The sequence below is a fragment of the Pongo pygmaeus genome, chromosome 4, assembly GCF_028885625.2.
Source record: "Pongo pygmaeus isolate AG05252 chromosome 4, NHGRI_mPonPyg2-v2.0_pri, whole genome shotgun sequence".
NCBI classification, from domain to species: domain Eukaryota; kingdom Metazoa; phylum Chordata; class Mammalia; order Primates; family Hominidae; genus Pongo; species Pongo pygmaeus.
The window spans coordinates 164,332,500-164,352,859 of record NC_072377.2 but is presented as its reverse complement, the minus strand read 5'-3'; the positions used below and the strand labels follow the sequence as shown (position 1 = coordinate 164,352,859).

Sequence of the window (20,360 nt, the reverse complement as noted above, 5' to 3'; positions counted from 1 at the left end):
TACTTCTGATTGACTAACTGATAATCATTCTCCCTGTCTTCTCCTTGCTAGGAGAACCTCAGTTTTGTTCAGAGGATCATGTGTTGCAGGGGAGTGGAGTCCTACCCTAGGCCCAGGGGGACGTCATAATCGGCTTAAGTCAATGGCAATCCCATTCGCACTGGTCATGATTATGCATGTGAGACACAACTGTACACAAGAAGACATGAAAAGAAGTCTGCTAGGAATCCTTGCAGACTAAAAGGAGATACATGAGAGAGACGCTCTTTCTGTCTCTGGACATTGTCATATGCATGGAGTACCTAGAACTGGAGCAGTCTTCTTAGAACCATGAGAGTAAGGTAGGAGAATAGGGTCTAGAGACAGGGAGCTTAAGAGCAACTCATGGCTCACTTCTTAGAATTGAACCAAAAGGAAAATCCCACCTCTCCATGCCCAGGTGACAATGGGCTGGAGGCCCCTCCCTCAGCAAAACTCGTCTCCCCTTCAACAAATGGGAAAGGCCTCTGATTGGCCAGGAGCCCAGCCTTTACCTCGCCCTTTGAATGGCCACAGGCAAAGCCGTCACTCGCACAGGGGCTCTAGCCTCTGATTGGTCACAGGCCAATTCTTCATTAGCATAGGGTTTAACCAATTGGAAGCCTCTAAAGGGTGTTATTAAGTTCTTCTAGTTAATAAAAACTCCAGGGGACATTATACTCAAGGCTCTTGAGCTGCTTGCTCAAGCCCACTCACACTCTATGGAGTATACTTTCGCTTTAATATTAACAAATCTGTGCCTTCATCTTCCATTGCTTTGTTTGTGCATTTTGATCAATTCTTTGTTCAATGCACCAAGAACCTGAACAACTCATAGTCCAGACTTCCCATCCGGTAACAAGAGGAGTCAGCTCAAAGAACAAGCTGATAGAAGGAGGATGACAGCCTGAAAGAATAAGAAGAAATTTGTCCTTAACAATGTTATTAAGCTGCCAAATTGGCCAACCCCAGCACTGTCTTTTCTCTGGCCTTCTTGTAATATGATATGCCACATTTCTTCTCATTTAAGGTGCCATCAATTGTGAGATGCACCATTACATTGTCTCTGACTAAAAAAAAATTGTAATGCTGTCAAATTAACTATGACGCTATATTATCATTTATAATTTTTAGAATATATTTTTAGAATATACTTTAAGAATTTTTGAATATACGTAATGAAAAAGTCCATTTAGATTTACTTATGCCTAGATTTTTAATACCACATATCACTCCTGAGCATTTAAATTTAAATATAAATTTACTAATTTAAAGTAAATTTAGCTGGGCACAGTGGCCCATGCCTGTAATGCTAGCACTTTGGGAGGCCGAGGCAGGCAGATTGCCTGAGCTCAGGAGTTCGAGACCAGCCTGGGCAACACAGTGAAATCCCATCTCTACTAAAATACCAAAAATTAGCTGGGTGTGGTGGCATGCGCCTGTAGTTCCAGCTACTTGGGAGGCTGAGGCAGGAGAATTGCTTGAACCCAGGAGGCAGAGGGTGCAGCGAGCCAAGATAGCACCATTACACTCCAGCATGGGTGACAGAGTGAGACTCCATCTCCAAAAATAAATAAATATGTAAATAAAGTAAATTAGTCAAGGTATTCCTAAATCTGCTTTACATTGAGTCAAACCCTCTTGAATCACTTGTCCAATCAGAGTTATCCATGTTTTAGTTTTTCCACATACGCTTGTCCTCTGTACCATGAAGAACATTGGTGATGCTGTGTTTCTTAAGAAAGTGCCCTTCTGTAATCTCTGGAATTGTTCCCAAGAGGCCATCACCATTCTGCAGGTTTGAAGCACAAGGACAGGCAATGCTTAGCAACAGCAATTGCATAACATACCTCATATCAGAGATGTTAAAAATATAAAATGTATGTGTGTGTATGCACACGTGTGCATGCTTCTTAGGTTATAAAAAGGGGGATAACAATTTTTTCTTATTGTTAACACACTTTTAGTTTGGTTTCTATTATTTGCAGTAAAATGCTTCCTTTCTGATTCAATGGTCATCAGTTTAATAAGTATCAGAGCTTAGATTTGAACCCAGTCATTATAACTCTAGCCTAGGCTTCTGATCACTATGTTAAACAGCTTTTGGTGTTTTAGATAAAGTGGCAGATCTGATTTGTTGACAGCAATTCCCTGGAGTGTTGCATTGAGAAGATTCTGAGGCCATGGTCTACTATCTGTGACCGCCATGGAATCCTGAGTGGTGAGTCATATTGTGCAAAACACATATTTACCTTTCTTAGATAATTGTCTCAACTCTCAACTTTCATTCAAAGCCATGGATTCCTACAGCTAGAATGGGACCAGCCTCAATCTAAACATTTCAGGGTTAATAGGCAGGATAAAAGGATATGAAAATTATGTATTGCACATCTCCAGAGGGTACCATTCACATAGACTATGGTGTAAATGGCAGTACCTGATTACGTGCAGTAAACAACTTGCACAATTGTCCATGGCAGGCCTTCAAATAGTAATTCTCTATTTCAACATCGTGTATACAAACTTCACAGCTAATTGCAATCATTTATTCTGAAATTTTATACCCAGTATGAAGGTCAAGTTATTTTTATGTCTAATTAAATTTCTCCTGTTTAAATTGAATTCTCTTCCTGGATGACACAGACTTAAGAATAATACAAAGCATTTAGTCTGGCTCTGTGGAGGCTTGATATTCATCAAACATAAGTGAATCATTAAAAATCTTTCATATATTTGAAGGCAATAATTAAGTCTCCTATTCTCATTAGCTTCTCCAGCTAAACAAACCCAATTTACTTCACAAGCTATTACTATGGGTAGGAACTATCCATGCTAAGCACTTTGATTCATGACATCCTTTCATCCTCACTATAACGCTATAAGGTGGGCGGTTGTCCCATCTTATGGGTGAAGATGGTGGTGGGTAGAAGTGCAGATGCTGAAGTCAGACTACCTGGATCCAAAATATCCTGCTTCATATGATCTTGGGCAAGTCACTTAGTCCCTTTATGCTCCCGTTGCCTCAACAACGAAATGGAGATATTGCAGTACCTACTTCATAGGATTGCCTCAGTGTTTCTAGGATTCATCATAACGTCTGGCACTTAGTAAATAATCAACACTCTTTTGCTGGTATTGTGATTATAGTTCCAACATTCCACATGCAGGAAGGGACTGAGCAGGGATTTGAACTCCAGGACACTTTTCCCCACTCTGCCTCTCTAACTCTGCCACAGATTTGAAAAGGACTTTAGAGACTCTGTCATCCAAACTCTTTGTTTCACAAACAGGGGACCAGAGGCCCACCAAGGATCATTCCTACACGCTTCGCTACCATGGAGAACAGGGCTCTCAGAATAGCCACTCTTGGCCTGGCACATTGATTCACACTTGTAATACCAGCACATTGGGAAGCCAAGGCGGGTGGATCCCTTGAGCCCAGGGATTCAAGACCAGCCTGGGCAACATGGTAAGACCTCGTCTCTACAATAAATAACAAAAATTAGCCAGGCATGGTGGTGAGCACCTATAGTCCCAGCCGCTCAGCAGGCAGAGATGAGAGGAATGTCTGAGCCGGGGAGGTCGAGGCTGCAGTGAACCGTGATCATGCCACTGCACTCCAGCCTGGGTAACAAAGCGAGACCCTGTCTGAAAAACAAACAAACAAACAAACAAAAAAATAGCCACTCTGTCACCTGTTTTAATGCTTCAGACCTATCTACTGGGTTAAGTTTCCCCTCCCATTGGCATGAATGGAGAGGCTTTTGAGGAAAAAAAAATAGCCAACTTATAACAAATAACTTGAAGCTATGTTCTGGTTTTTGGCAAGAGCTCTCCCTCCTGCAATGCCAAACTGATAGAGTTTCAGAGGAGTTCCTGGGCCTGGAACCTCCCAGCAAACCTAGGAGCTCACCCAGCCCAGGAGCAAGTGCATGCTTGGGAACTCCAGAGCCCTACAGCAATTATAGGGCATTATTTGCTTGCCCCAAGGACTTCTTTTGTGAATTAATGTCTCCTATTAAATATGAAATCCAAGATAATAAATTGTCCTAAAGGGCTCAGATGTCTTTAATCGTGGTTTTATCTTCTCCCCCAGGCCTGGTGACTTCTAATGAGTTCCAGCTCACATCCTGGATGAATTATCGTTGAAGGAGTGTGTGCACTCAGTGAAAATAAACTAGCAGAGACTCGTGTTTACTCTTTAATTCCCTATCCAAAAATAGTTTCCTTTTTAAATAACATTTTTCAAATAGAGGAGTGAATGCTGAGTAGCCCCTTGTGCGTGGTTCCCCATGCTCCCAAAAAAAAGACGTACACGCAGTTGGATTTATGGAGTGCAGTAATACAAACTTGAAACATCTGTGACCTTTGACAAGTCTTTTCCCTATCCCAGGCCTCGGTTTATTCATCTATAAAATGAGGAGACTAATAGCTACCTCTCATGGCTGTTAGGAGGATTCATGTAAATAAACTGTCTAGTTCAGCATATATAGTAAACGTTGAGTCTTTGGAAAGGTTAATTTTTTTTTTTTTTTTTTTTGGAGAGATGGAGTCTCGCTGTGTCACCCAGGCAGAGTGCAGTGGCACAATCTCAGCTCACTGCAACCTCCGCTTCCCGGGTTCAAGCAATTCTCCTGCCTCAGCCTCCTGAGTAGCTGGGACTACAGGTGCACGCTGCCAGGCTCGGCTAATTTCTTTTGTATTTTAGTAGTGATGGGGTTTCACCGTGTTGCCCAGCCTGGTCTTGAACTCCTAAGCTCAGGCAATCCGCCTGCCTCGGCCTCCCAAAGTGCTAGGATTACAGGCGTGAGCCACTGTGCCCGGCCTATATTTTATAATGCTATAAAAAGTTGCATATAAATTGAATTTGGGAAATCCATCCCGTTTTCCTATTGATTTACTTGATTTCAAAGATACTTCATCTTTTTTCTTTACTTCTGCCAGAATTATAACAGATGATGGCTCCAAAATGATTTTCTGCCTGCCTCTGCTTTCTCTAAAATAGTCATGATCTATAAGCAAATTCTTAAATGCCCTAGGGAATTACTGTTTATAGGAATCCTGTGTTGAAGTAATGCAGTTGCCTATAAAATAAAGAATCGCCTCCTAAATGATCTGGCTTGTAAGTTGGTATGTTGAGTTTCCATAAGTTGAACCTACATCATGAGGATCTCTCCATTTCAATTTCCCCAGCTACCTCATTGGTTAAAAAAAAAAAATTAGGTGCAATTTTTTTATGCTCTGAGAAAGGGAAGGATGAAGCTGCCCCCACTGCTTTCTATAGGATAGGTCACTGTTGCTGTTATTTAAAGCTTTAATTTTTTAGAGCAGTTTTAGGTTCATAGCAAAATTGAAAGGAAGGTGCAGAATATCCCATATACCCTCTGCCCTGACACAAGCATAGCCTCCTGTATTATCAACATCTCCCACCACAGTGGTGCATTGGTTACAACTGATGAACCTCCATCCACACATCATCACCCAAAGTCCATAATGTATACAGTAGTCCCCGCTTATCCCCAAGGAATAGTTCCAAGACCCCCAGTGGATGCCTGAAACCTGGGATAGTACTGAAGCCCATACACACTATGTTTTTCAGACCTAACCAGTGGGTAGCATAGACAGTGTGAATATGCTGGACCAAGGGAAGAGTTAAGTCCCAGGTAGGACAGAGCAAGATGGCTCAAGATTTCATCCATGCCACTCAGAATGGTGTGTAATTTAAAACTTGCTAATTGTTTATTTCTGGAATTTTTGTTTACTATTTTTGGACCACAGTTGATCACAGCTGACTGAAACCTTGGAAAGCAAAACCTCAGATAAAAGAGACTACCACATAAGGGTTCACCCTTGGTGTACATACTGCAGATTTAGACAAATGTGTGATGACATGCATCCACCATGATAGTCTCATACAGAGTAGTTTCACTGCCCTAAAAATTCTCTGCGCTATGCTTATTTATTACTCTCTCCGGGCTAACCCCTAGCAACCACTGGTCTTTTTACTGTCTCCATAGTGTTGCCATTGTTTTGTTTTGTTTGTTTTCTATAATTACTTCTTCTTTCAGCATCTGGAAGACGAAAGGGCTTGTAGGCAGGGTCCCTCCCAGCCCTGGTGGTGAGGGAATAGCTTTGAGTGTGAGCATGTGAATCTCGGCGTGGGTGAAGGGAAGGGAGCTGAACTTCTGAACGGGAGCCCGGGTCTGGGTGGAGATGGAGCCACTGACAGAAAGAGCCCTTTGTCCAAACAGCCACCATCTCTCTTCCCAGCACCTTTTGCCCCCTTCCCTCATGCATTCCTTACAGGGCTGCTGCAACCCCACCGAGAAGAAACCAAAACTCGGAGGGACTCTAGTCAAGGGCACCATGACTTCCTCTTCCGCTCTGAGGGAATGAGTCATCCTCTGGTTTCTCCACTGATTAAAAGAAGAATATAAATATGTACTCCCCTGGGGAAACCATGCAGTCTAAGGATGAAACCTCAGCCATTATTTATATGTTTAAGATCTACCTTGGTCCTGGCAGGCGCTTTAGGTTATGAGAAGGCACTCTGAGAAGGAAACCAAGAGCAAAAGATTAGAAAAGAAAATAGTTGAGGATATTTTCACCTAAACTCCTGTTGTGGGTATAAAATTCACAGTCACAATTCTGGAAAAACTCTTTCTATGAGTGACACAAAAAAACCACATCAGTTTTTTTACATCAAGATAACACCATTCAAAAGAGATTACAGCCCATCTCTTTTGAGTAATTTAGTCACCTGAATTGAAAGTTCTCTCTCACCCCTTTCTCCTTCTTGTCTCCCCAGGAGCGAAATTAAGTTCCCAGAAGACTTGTTATACCCTCCTGACTTGTTCTCCCCTTCCTCGGGAAGGGCATCTCTTCCAGGTAACACCTGCCATCCTGGCTGGTCTAGGTAACACCCAATGTCATGGCTGGGCATTGGCTTTTTTCCTTACTACACACACTTCTAAAGTGTCCACAGCTGATGTGACAGTGGCACAGTAAATGTAGGTTGTCCTCCCTGTGACTCGGCCTCCACTTGGTTCTCTTGATCCTGTTGTGCTCTCTCTCTGAGCCCCAACTTTTGGCTCATCCATACTAAGACTGTGCCACTCTGTCCCCTCAAACCACATCACAATGATCCCATGCAAATAACTGGTTCTGACTTCTTAACTACCTTCCTCTCCTCTACCATATGGCATTGAACATTTTCAGATCTCATGCACACCCACTGGACCTGAGGGAAACTCAGAGACAGAGTACTGGGGAATATCTCAAATCATTTCCAGTCAAAATGCCAGCATACTGCTCAACTGAGGCCACCTCATGTTGGCATGGGGCACCCCAACAGACAAGTGGTCTCTTCCCAGGATTTAGATCCTGTTTTTAGATCTCCAGCCCTCTCCACTCCTTGGTGGGTTCTACACAAAGCAGGAGGGAAGGGGCAGGCAGAGGATAATCATTCTATCTTCGACCTGTTCAGAGTGTTGATGTGAATCCTTAGAGGATCCAAGGAGAAAATGTACATAAGACATTAAGCATGGGGCCTGGCACAAAGTGCTCTATCCATCTTACCAAGATTAAAGTATCCTCATCAGCTAGCACAGTCTAATATGTAATCAGTTACTTGATTGATTTGTTAATATAGCTGTGTTCTCGGCACCCATGCCAGCACCGTACCTTACACATAAGAAGAGCTCAGAAATTCTTTGCTGAATTCATTCATTTTGAGGCATAAAATCCAATCTTCCTGAAGACAAGTTCTTTCCTTTCCACTGAACTGGTGGGGTGTGGGGAGAGGGGGTGCTGGTACTTCATCTGGGGACCCCGAAGGGACCAGGATATGAGTTGGCTAGAAAAGGGGCAGGTAAGTATGGGGCTTTCCCACCCACAGTAGTCCTGCTTCATGTTCTTCTTTCACAATTATTTGACAGGGTGCCCCATGAAATCAAGTGGCTAAGTCAGATTTAGGAAATGGTTTTGAAATTGATGGGTGCAGGGAAGTACCCTTGAGTCAAAATCAGAAGAAAGTGAGTATTGCTGATTAAACACACTCCTCTTACCTTGAGATGGGAAGCAGCTGTGGGAGGTGACACAGCAACAAGAGGACCTCACTCAGAACTGTGACTCGCATACATCGGGAACATAGATGGTGAACGAGTGAATGAATGAATGAATGAATGCTTCCAGATGGGCATTCTAAACTTCACATTTTTTGTTTGTTTGTCTGTTGTTTTTTTGTTTTGAGACGGGGTCTTGCTCTGTCACCCAGGCTGGAGTGCAGTGGCACAATTCTCGGCTCACTGTAACCTCTGCCTCCCGGGTTCAAGCAATTCTCCCTGCCTCAGCCTCCTGAGTAGCTGAGATTACAGATGCCCACCACCACGCCCAGCTAATTTTTGTATTTTTAGTAAAGATGGGGTTTTGCCATGTTGGCCAGGCTGGTCTCAAACTCCTGACCTCAGGTGATCCGCCTGCTTCGGTCTCCCAGTGCTGAGATTACAGGTGTGAGCCACCGCGCCTGGTCTAAACCTCACGTTTGATCCCCCTTTGTTCTGAGGGTCACCCTGGTGTATGTTACTAGACAACACCTTGGCCATCTGAGCTTCCAAAATTGATGCAGATAGAACAGCAAATGCCCTTGGTGCACCTGTCACCCGAGCAGTAGTCTTTGCCCACTATGCAGTCTTTCATCCCTCACCCCCCTCCCTCCCTTCCTCTTGAGTCTCCAAAGTCCATTATGTCATTCTTATGCTTTTGCATCTTCATAGCTTAGCTCTCACTTATAAGTGAGAACGTATGGTATTTGGTTTTCCATTCCTGAGTTACAGTAAGTTCTGTTTTATAGCAGAGTAGAGTAACTATAATTAACAACAATGTATTATATATTTCAAAATAGCTAGAAGAGAGGAATTAAAATGTTCCCAACATAGAGGAATGACAAATACTCAAGGTGATGGAAACCCTGAATACCCCGACTCGATTATTACACATTTGATGCATGAAACAAAATTTCACATGTACCCACTACATATCAATAAAAAATTCAAAAAATATTTAAAAAAACAGCAAATGCCCAAAACAGCATGACTCATTATTGCACATACATGAACAAATCCCTGGTACACCACACTTCAGCCCAACAGCAAATTAAACAAAAGCTAGCTACCTCAGAATGTCCTACAGTCTACTCAGTGTGGGCATCTGAGATGCATAAGAACCAGTAATCAGAGCTTTGTGGCAGGGATGTAGGAATAAAATGTAATTTCTGCCATCAAGATACTTATAACCTAGTTGGGAGAAAAAATAAACACAGAGATATAGATCTATTCATACTAGGAAATATGTTTGAAATTACATTTGGGTGATATAGTCATTTCAAGCTACAGGTTCTGAAAATAGCAGGTGATATCTTTGAGGACCACAGAGGTGAGGGGAGACTTTCTGGAAGAGATGAGATGGCCTGAGTCATGAGCATGACTCAGATTCAGACAGGCAGTGGCTGGTGGAAGGGGGAGTCCCTGAACACTGAGGAGGCTGCGTTTTCATTTGTCACCTTGCTGGAGGATCCTCTGAAAAGACAATGGGGAGAGTCCCAGCTAATAATAATAATCACCACATGTCAGGCATTGGGCCAAGAGTTTGGCATGAATTATCTCAGGGAATCTCTTCAACAACTCTCCCAATATCATGTGGCAGATACGGCTGGAGTCTCTTCTTTCTCCTTTGTGACAGGACTTCAATTTTGTTTGAGGCAACTATATGTTCAGTTAAAATACTTGATATCCCAGCTTTTTTTTTTTTGCAGGTAGTGTTGGTCATCTTAGCATAGTGTGTCCAACAAAGTATAAGATGTAGTCAGTGAATGGGGCTTTCCAGAAAGCTCTCCAAAGGGGGACAGATGTGGCTGGCTCATGTCTTCAGCTTCCTGCCATTTTGTCCATTCCCCTTTATCTTGCCTGCAACCAGGGAAGCCACCCTGTGGCTCTGGAAGATTCTGGGAGCCTGTGTCCTTGATGGTCCCTGGAACAATGGTACCAACCCTGGCTTGCCCACTTCTGAACTACTTATTACATGAGAAAAACAAACTCCTATTTGGTTAAGTCACTGCCATCTAACCTCTGTGATTTCCAGCAGATGCAATCTTAACACATATAGATAGGTGCTGTTCGTAGCTTGTTAGACTGGGAAACCAAGGCTCAGTAAGTGTCACCACTCATAAGCAGCAAATCCAGTATTTAAATCCAGATCAATGCAGAACAAGGCTGGTTGGTGCCAAAGCTAGACTGAGAACCTGTGAAACTACTCCAGAGTCACATTAAAAATTAAAGAAAGAAAGCAAAGCAACCTTTAGCAACTTTTTAACCTCTCATATAACCTTTTCACAACCTACTTTTTATTAGATACTGGTAGGTGTCTCTTACCCCCAAAACACTGTTTCAGAATTTCCTAGAAGGCAGGACCAGGACTACAGCTTTAATCATGCTTATAGCACCAATTTCTTCCCCATTTCCCCATGCCCAGCTCTGGCTATGCGGGCACCCAAAAATACTGGATGGATTTAGTTTTTTTAAAAATCACTCAGGATAAAACTCAGGATTAAAAAAATCACTCAAGACAACTGTCTCTGGGAAAGCCATCCCTTTATGTATGGATGTGTGTGGTTGTGCATGTGTGCCTGAGGGTGTGTGTCACATTGTGCACGTATGTGTAAATGGGTATCCAAGTGTCTGAGAGCAGGGGCAGAGAGAGAATTTTTTTATTGCTGTCAAATTCCATCCTTCCACTCAGCTCCTACAGACCTACAGTGACAGCACCAATGATTATATTAGCGATAACTAAACTTTTGTGCAGGACCTGAAAATTTAATTTCCTTGTGGGAAGCGGTAGAGAACTAAGCTTATTTGGGGCCAAGAACTCATGAACTTTCCCAGAAAAGAAAGAGAGAACAGCACATATAGCCACTGGCCTCTGATTTTTCTTGAAAAATAAAAAGGCACAAGCTCAGTTTTGAATGCCCCCTTTAGAAACAGCTCCAGATTCTTTTTTCTCTGTACATAACCCACATCAGAGTGGGTAGGAAGACACAGCAGCCCTTGAAAACTCATTGAATTCATTCCAATTTATTCTGTGATTTGTGATTTTTTTCTTTTTTGTTTAAAGAAATATAATTCCATCATTTTTTTTCTTCTCAAGTTGCTTGGATGGTCAAGACCCTGTGATATATACTGCGTATTCACCATGCATTAGAAACTGTTTTAAGAGTGTTTGCATGCTTTGTCTCAGCTAATGTTTCCACTTTGAAGATCAGAAATCTGAGGCACAGAGAACATAAGTAACTTGCCTAGGGTCACACAGCCAAAAAATGGCAGAACTGGGATTCAAGCCCAAGCAATGTAGCTGCAATGCCCAAGACCTTAATCATACCACTGTATAGCCTGATAAGTCTGGAACTCTCCTCCTGGTGTCTGAGTATATGAGTTCTTTGAATATAAGCAAAAAATGCCACTTCTGCTTAATTTAAGCCAAAAAAAAAAAGACAGAAAGTGGAAAGAGAGGAGGGGCACATGATCCATGGTTTCAAGAGGCAAAATCCCAGGAGAGCCTCCTTGTCCCCATCTTAGTTGAAGCACATCCCTTGAGTAGGGCTGGGCTGGGGACCTAAGCTAACCATCCCAGGTTGCTTGTGAAGAAATGGAAGGTGTGCCACCAGACCAAGAGGATATGGATATAAGGCAGGAGAAAATGAGGCATGTATATGCTGCCATGTCACCAAGAAAGGAACAGATCTGGAATGGAAGTTAGTTAATTTGAGGTTGAATTCTGATATAAACTTGGTACCATGAGATTGACATTCAGGTATTTTCAAAGTGATCCATCCTTAGAATTCATCCATTCACTCAATCGTGAATGTTCTTTCACTAAATAGTCCTTATTGTGCCCAAGTAAGGTACTGGGAGATTCACTATCCCCAAAGGGCTCCCAAAGAATGGTCATGTGAGACATCAGACATACGTGCCCATTCACGTTCCAAGCTCCATTACACATCATTGATAATCAGATGCAGGGATAGGTTCTGGGCATACAGCAATGACAAGTCAGATACAGTCCTTAACTTCCATGAGGCATATGCTCTGCATGCCTAATCCTTCAGCAGATACGACAAACTAGGATGGGCATTGTGATGGGGCAGTGCAATGGTCTGGGAAGACATATAGCAGAGGAATGCAATTTGGAACTTCCTGGATATTTTCCATTTAGCCACTCCCAGATCCACTTTCCACCTATTTCTATCCTTTTTTGTACCCCTAGGAGGATCACATTTATGGATCCTTTGGTCCACTGGATCTTTTGTCCACAGGCTCCCAGCTAGGTTCAACCAGTGGAGGCACTGGCAGGAGATTGGAAAGAAGAAGGAGGAGAACAAGATGGAGGCATTTATTTGCCCAGCTCCCTCCCTGATAGGTGGCTATAGATTGGCTGCCTCTCTCTGCGTGAGGCCACAGGTCCCGTGAGGTGCCCTGTCGTACATCCCTACAGCTACCACCACCTTCTCCTGGCCCCAGTAAGTGCTCCCTTCCTGCCTGTTCTAGCTTAGCAGGGGAATGGCTACCAGACCTTCTTAGCTCCCACTTTTCTTGTCAGATTCCCTTAAATCTGCCCACACCTTCAGGAAAGCCCCTTTATTTACTTTGTTTGAGTGAACCATGTTTCCTACAGGGGGAAGTAAGGTTTACCTAGGAAGTGACATAAAAGCAGATATGTATCTGCTTTTAAGCAACAATAGCAGACGATAATGCACTAGGCAATCTGCAGAGCAGTTAGTCCCAAAAGCAACTACCATGTGTGTTCTGTCAAAGAACTTTTATTCCCAGTCTTATTAATTCAATATTGTAAATGATATGTTAAAAATAGTGGGGGAATGCCAAAGAAATACCCAGAGTTAATGCGATGAATCCCCCTATATGAGCACTGTGGGATGTCTGCCCAACCCACACAGCCAAGATATGCTCCTTCAGGTGTGTCCTACCCCCAACCACAGCTGACTGAACCACAGGTAGGCAGACACCAGGCCTAAGCTGGGCCAATGAGTTTCTCCCACTTTGGGGACTGAAACGCAAGCACGTTCCTCCTTCTCTGCTGCCTGCTTCTGAGGATAAGCAGAGGCCAGAGTTCCGGGTCCCACATGCCATCACTGCACACAAATGTGCAGCAGCGGTCCATTGAGCATGTACGGTCCTCACTTATTTGTGTGTTTTTAACTGAGTCTCCTGGCAGATGGCAATTACAATATTTCTTTAAGGGGTAGCTTTTCTAATTGGTGCAATTGGGCCATGGGCAGGGCTGGGTATCCTCATGTCATATGTCCACCAATGCAGTGAAAGCCAGTCCAGAGAGAGAAGAGATGAGGTAGACATTCAGAGGAGCCAGAGATGAGAGACTGTGGCACCCGAAGTGAGAAGCTGTGAGAGCACGTTCCCCAGGCGCCTGTGCCACTTCCGGTCCAATCAGCCATTTCCACCCCTGGCTTCCCTAAGCTGCCTATTACAATCAGTTCCCATAATTTGCTGAGGCGAGCTTGAGCAACTTTCTATTACTTGTCTAGGGGGATAACATTTCTAAGCTATTAACCAATGTGCTCTTTATTCTAGAATTTCCTTATACCCCTGGGCTGCTCCCCTTTTTGTGTTCAGCCTAGCAGTCTGCCTTCATTCCCTCAAGGAAGAGCTGACATAAAAGAAAGCAAAGGGGAACCAAAAAAAAGAAATTAATGATTAACTTTGAGCTTCAAGAGCTTAAGCATAGGCAAATAGGAAGGCTTTGTGCACATACAACATATTTGAGAGAATATGAGTGGAGTAAAGGTAAGGCATCCTATTCCCAGAATAGAAAGATGTCCCTAGGCCAGAGAGTAAGGGGGCGGGGAGAATACAGATCAATTAGGACCTAATTTGTAGGACTCAAGGACAAGGTGAGAAAGCATCTAGAGATGGCTCAGGCTCTGCTTGAGTCAGCACTGTCCTTCCATATTGCCCAGGAGCTATGCAGACCACTGGAGACACACCAGGGTCCATTCCACTGTGCACCATATGTTTCCTGAGCTAAGGCACCTGGGAAAATCCCCCTCCCATGGGAGCCAGCACCTCACCACTGACTGCAGAAGTGATGTCCATCAGACTCTGGTACTTTCTTCATTCCACTCTGAGCCACCCACCTTCTGTGGCACCCACCGACCAGAGTGACCAGTTCAGCAAGCACCATACATAGTATCGCCAGAGTAGCAGGATCAAGTGATGCGACCACTTGGAGAACTTGTAGTTCAGCAAGAAATGAGACTTGATAAAAATATCATTTTATCTTTGTGGGCAAGCTGAGAAAATGAGGGTGAGATGGCAGCACATTTGGGGGAATTGGGAACCATCCGAACAACCGATGTGCTTGAAGCCTGATTAATTATGCCAGGGTCCACTTTGAAAGCAGTCTCTGTCCTCAGTCCTCAACTCTGTCCTATTCAGGTGGCAGCTAATCAAAGTAGAGGCCATTTCCTGACTCAGCAGAAAACAGAGTCATGATCAGCTGCAAGGTCTGCCACGGCTCGGACGTGGCACCCAGCACACACTCCTGCCATTTGCTTTCTCTGCCCTCTACCACAGCATCCCTGCCACAGCTCTTTTCCTCCTGCGCATGGACCACCCAGAAGTCACTCTATGGCTTACTTTTTGTGTCGTGAGTACCAGTAAGCCACTCAAATGGACTACAGAAAAAAAGGAAAGGTATATTAAAAGGATACAGGGTATCTCCGAGAACCCTGGAGAGGAGCTCATCTGGATTCTTTCCTAGGCGCACTACCACGATGAGCAAAATCTAAGAAACTAGACAATTCTGTAGTTGGATTTTTAAAAACTCCAACTGCACCAATCCTAGATGGGAAGGAATGCAGCTTGATGCTAGCACATGTGATAAAAACACTTAGGATTTTGACTGCCAGCTCAGAATGAGTCAACAATGTGATGTGACTGCCAAAAAAGCCAGTGTAATCTCGGGCTGCACTAAACAGAGAGGAGTGATGGTGCGGCCTTCAGTTCAGAGAATCATGTATCAGGGCCCAGCGAACAAAGAAGGGCAGCCAAGGAGGACTCAGAATCATGCCATATGGGGGAAAATAATGGGAGTACCTGGGATATTGCTGTCTGGCCTCCTTTTCAGGGATTGGTGGGAATGTTCTGGACCTGAGCTTACCAGTAAAGAGTCTAGGGTTAGACTGCCTAAATTGAAACCCCAACCCAGCTACTTACTAGCTTTTTCCTACATGCCAAGAATGAAATATTTATTCCTCATCACTACCTTCTGAAGAAATACCATCTTCATCCCTATCATACAGATGAGAAAATTGAGGCACAGAGAGGTTCAGTAGCTTGCCAAAGGTCACATTGCAAGCAAATTGAAGAAATATCCTTTGAATGCAAGGAGAGTGTACTTTCTTTGTTCTTCTCCTAAGCAGCTATACAACCTTGAATCTTGTCACTTCTCACTATACTTCAGTTAGCCCTAGGGCTACATGACCAAGTACCCCAAAACATAGAGACTTCAAGCAAAAACTCCTATTTGTTCACAAATCTGCAATCTGGGCAAGACTTGGTGGGGACAGCTCATCTCTGCTCTACTGGCATCAGCTGGGGTGGCTCAAAGGTGGGGTTGGAAGCCTCACTCACTCTCCATTTGGTACCAAACATCTGGAGGCTAGAACAGCAGAGGATCCTTGGACATCACTCTCTGTGGAGTCTCTCCACATGCGCTCTCCAGCATAGCACCTGCAGGGTAACCAAACATTTCACACGTTGGCTTGTGGCTCCCTGGCATACATCCTGAGACAGATGGAGACAGCCAGGTAGATGCTTTCATGTCCTAGCCTCAGAAGTCACATCGTGTGACTTCTATCATATCCTTAGTACAATCAGAATAACCACAGTGCTTGCCTGTAAGGATGAATTGAGACAATGCAGGTAAAATGCTTAGCACATTGTCTGGAAGCTGGTGAAGATTCTATAAATGTCAGCTGTTGTTATTTTAAAAGTGGCTCAAAAAAGACATCTTAAAAAGACAAATCTGCTACTACTACCAAAAACATGTGTCACGCACCCTTAAGCCCAGCAAATACCTTTTGTCCACTGGTGTCTTTCCTTGCCCCATGTAGTCAGACACTGCAGCTCGCTGCTCTGGGAAGTCACACCCCACCCTCTCGTCCCATCCCTCTGATAAACAAGGCCAGTACTTGGAACTGCCTGGGTTGTGCTTCCCAGGAGGGGTACCTTTGCTGACTCAGCTGGGAAGGCATCCAGTGACTCATCAAGTATCAAAAATTGATTAAACGTCCTCAGGTCTTGGGAAGGGAGCAAATGCCCAGGAGACCCAAGATCCTCTCTTACCCCAGGACCCCAGTGGTTCCTCAGAGAGGAAAACATGGGCTTGAAGATTAACTGGGCCTTCATATGAGCGGAGATGTTAGTCATTCTGGGCACACACACATCTCCAGTATTAGTAAGAAGAGTTGCCAGCTCCCTTCTGAATATTCAAACTCATGGCTAGACCCCCTCCCACATCCATTCCCATGGCTTCAATTACCATCCAAGCTAATGAGTCCTAAATCCATATCTCCAATCCAGAATTATTTCCAGAGCTTGAGACCTGCCCCACTCAGACGTCCCAAAGGGCCCTGAAACTCAGCATGCCCCCCTAATGTTGGACTCATCTCCTTTCCTTCACCCAGACCACAACTCTCAATGAAGATTTCCATGGTGCACACAGTGGCCCAAACCAGAAATCCAACTCACCTTGACACACCCCCCAGGAGTGACCCCTCACAGGTTCTGCAGTTTCTACCTCCTAATCTCCCTCTGCCAAGAATTTTCTTAGACAACATCCTCATAGCTTCTGAACCCAACTCTATCCTTCTCCAATTTTCCCCTCGCTGCTGTAAGATCTCTGCCAAATGCAAACATGAGCATCGCCACCCTATGTAAGACTCTTCAGTGATTCCCCCTTGCCTTCCAGATAAAGTCCATGTTTCTCAACATGGTTCCAAGGCCTTGCTTGATCCAGCAACTATGCACCCATTACAGGCTGAATTATGTCCCATAAAATTCATACATTGAAGCCCCAGCCTCCAGTAATTTAGAACATGACTGTATTTGTAGCTAGAGTCTTTAACGAGGTAATTAAATTAAAATGAGGTCATGTGTGGGGGCCCTTAATTCAATATGCCTGACGTCTTTATACAAAAAGGAGATAAGGACACAGACATGCACAGAGGGAAGCCCATGTGAAGACAAAGAGGAAAATGGCCATTACCACCCAAGGAGAGAGGCCTCAGGAGACATCAACCCAGCCAACACCTGGATCTCAAACTTCCTGCCTCCAGAATGATGAGAACATACAGTTCTGTTGTTTTAACCACCCAGTCGGTGGTACTTTGCTCTGGCAGCCCTAGCATCTCTCTCCTTCACCTCCCTAAACCGCCCTCCCCAGGTTATGACACTCTAGCTGTGTGCTCAATGCCCTCTCCACTCCAGGCTGGCCCCACTCTGACCTGGGCAACTACACTGCTCCCACCACTCTTCATCCAGCTAACTCCTTCCTCCATGAAGCCATGACCTTTAAGTATCTCCTAAGATACCCGCTTCCTTCCCCTCTCAGAGCCCCATGTTACGACTACCCATTTACTCTGTGTCAATACCACACTGTGTGCTACATTAGAACAGGGACCATGTGTATCTTGCTCACATCTGTGCCTGTAACAGTGTCTGGTACCTACAAGGTGCTCAATAAATTCTTTTGGATGACTGGCAATTGATGAAAATAAATCAAATAATTCAAAGTTGATCATATTTACTATTTTTTTAAAAAATGAAGTTCATAAATATCTTAATAGAGATTCCCAGGGAAGTCCCCTTTTGAAGGCTTAAGTTTACGAAGCAAAGCCACTCTCTCATAAACTTGTGTTTCTTTGGCCACCAGAGACTTTGAAAGGAGGCCCTAACAGAAGGCAGCTGATTCAAATTTAGTTCAGGCACCAAGACCACGCTTTAACATGTAACAACATCATGAGCTGAAGTCACACTCTGGGTCATTATATTTGTTTCAGGAAAACTGAGCCCCAGAATTCCTGGCCACCTCACTCGGAGTCGGGAAAAGGCCCGACTGCTTCCACAACAGACAGCAAGAAGCCCTACACCTCTATAGGCAACCCGTGGCAGAGGGACACATATTCATTTTGTTCTCTTTAAAAAATTGATGCATAATGATTGTGCATATTTATAGGGTACATACGGTGTGATGTTTTGATACATGTATGCATTGTGTAATAATCAGCTCAGGGTAATTAGTGTACCCATCCCTGCCAGCATCTATCGCTTCTTTGTAATAGGAACATTCAAAATTCTCACTTCTAGATATTTTGACATATAAAACACCTTATTGTTGACGTAGACACCCTACTGTGTGATAGGACACCAGAACATTCTGGTCTTCACCGACACCTGCTCCTGGAAGTGCTGCTGCCATCCCCACCTTATGAGAATGGGCCTGGGCTTCTGGGTACAAACCACCTCCCTTACCCCATCAGCTGAGAGTGCACTGACACTGTCAGGAGCCAAGAGAAACTTCACTCTCATGTCATTTTGGCTCCAAGCATTCCCCGCTGAGGTATTGGAGCTTTGCCTGCAGTTTACCCCTGAGGAGTGAATCTGGATTCTCTAAATTAAGACCCATTTGTTTACGAGAAAAGGAACCAAATTCTAGCTCCTTTTGGAGTGAGAATGATGATCCATTCCAAACAAATCCCACCCACCAGATCTCCCAGCCCCTTCCCTGGTTTGTTTCCATCCATGTCACTTTCCCCCATCACCTAACTTAGGTATTTGATTTATGTGCTCATCAGCTGTTCCCCTTCCCCAATGCCTGTCATCACCAGTATAGTGAGGGGGCTCTGTGAGGGTAAGGATTCACTCTGCTCTGTACCCTGCTATTTCTCTGATGCCTAGCACATTCCTTGGTACATAATAGGTTCCCCACCAGTATCTGTTGAGTGAATAATATGTATAAATGAATGAATGAATAAATGCACATACTCCCTTCTTTCCTCCACAAACACATGGAGATGAGTCTCCACTCTCATCACTACCTTGGTGATTCCCCTTAATTCCATGGCAGGGGATCCCCTCTGGTGCCCTTTATACCTTACCTTTCTCCAAACAGGATTTCTGTGTGTATGCCAACATCAGCATCTGGTCCATCTGTGGATATGGCCTGGGGCCCTATAAATGTCCCTCTAGGGCCAAGGCAGTTTCTGGTCATAGAATGAAACCAGCCATGACTCCATTGACTCCAAAACCCACATAAACAGAACTACCAGTGGCCTGGGGTCCCTGCCCCCTGCAGGCAGAAGTTCTCAGGTAACAAGAGCCTGAGGCCAGGACCTTGGCTGTGGTGGTGTTGGAGACACCCAGGGTCCACCAGCAACTGCTGCCTGGGGACAGACTGGAGGAGAGGTGGTGGCCTGGAGACTCTGAGGGCAGGTGGACGTTGGGCAGCATGGAGGGTCAGGATCTGACCTCCTGTGTTGGTTCCACCAGCCCTGGTAAACCATTCAGAGCTCCTGAGCCTCACCTATGACCAGCTGCCTTGTGGGGCCATTAGGAGAAACAGGATGGGTTTCCCAAGAGCTCGTCTCTAAGAGAGGGGAATAGCACTGCAGTGAGCAGCCCAGGCTGGGAATGAATCCTCCATCTACCACTTGCTCACTACATGACCTCCCACAGGTTTCTAAACCAACTTCATGCCTCAGTATTGTTTAAGGGTCTGGCACATGATTAATGAACAGTTATTATGAAATGTAAAAGAATGCAAGAGAGTAATCTGATCCCAAGGCGGGAGTGAGAAGAAAGCTGGGTGTGGCGCAAAGGTAGATTCTTACTGTTGGTGTCTTAGAACTTGAACATTGTCCTGTCCCCACTATTCTCCCCACTACATTTCCAGGTTGGGGGCATATTGGTGTGCAAACCTCTGGCATGGCTGGGCTGCTAGCCCTGGGATCCTCCCAGAAGCCACAGGTACTAAAGCCTTTCTCTTAGTTGTGACTGAGTTGAGATCCATATGTGCTCTCTACCCTATGGAAGTGGAGTCAGAGAGATGGCAGTTTAAATTCCAGCCCTGCCACTTAGCTGTGTGACCTTGGCCAAATCAGTTACCCTCTCTGTGCCTCATTTTCCTAATGTGTAAAATGCAAATAATGATAGGTAGCACCCAGCTCATATGGTGGCACATTACTGGATACATCCACA

At 44.4% G+C, this 20,360-nt stretch overlaps 1 long non-coding RNA gene across 1 annotated transcript; it reads left to right on the top strand.

The window, feature by feature from the left end:
- Positions 1-191: 191 nt before the first annotated feature.
- On the top strand, positions 192-17,897 carry LOC129037201 (uncharacterized). The gene is made up of 7 exons (XR_008502747.1): positions 192-341; positions 2,119-2,239; positions 6,827-6,934; positions 7,670-8,051; positions 12,937-13,078; positions 13,674-13,886; positions 17,001-17,897. It is a non-coding gene; the product is annotated as an uncharacterized LOC129037201 (long non-coding RNA).
- Positions 17,898-20,360: the final 2,463 nt, after the last annotated feature.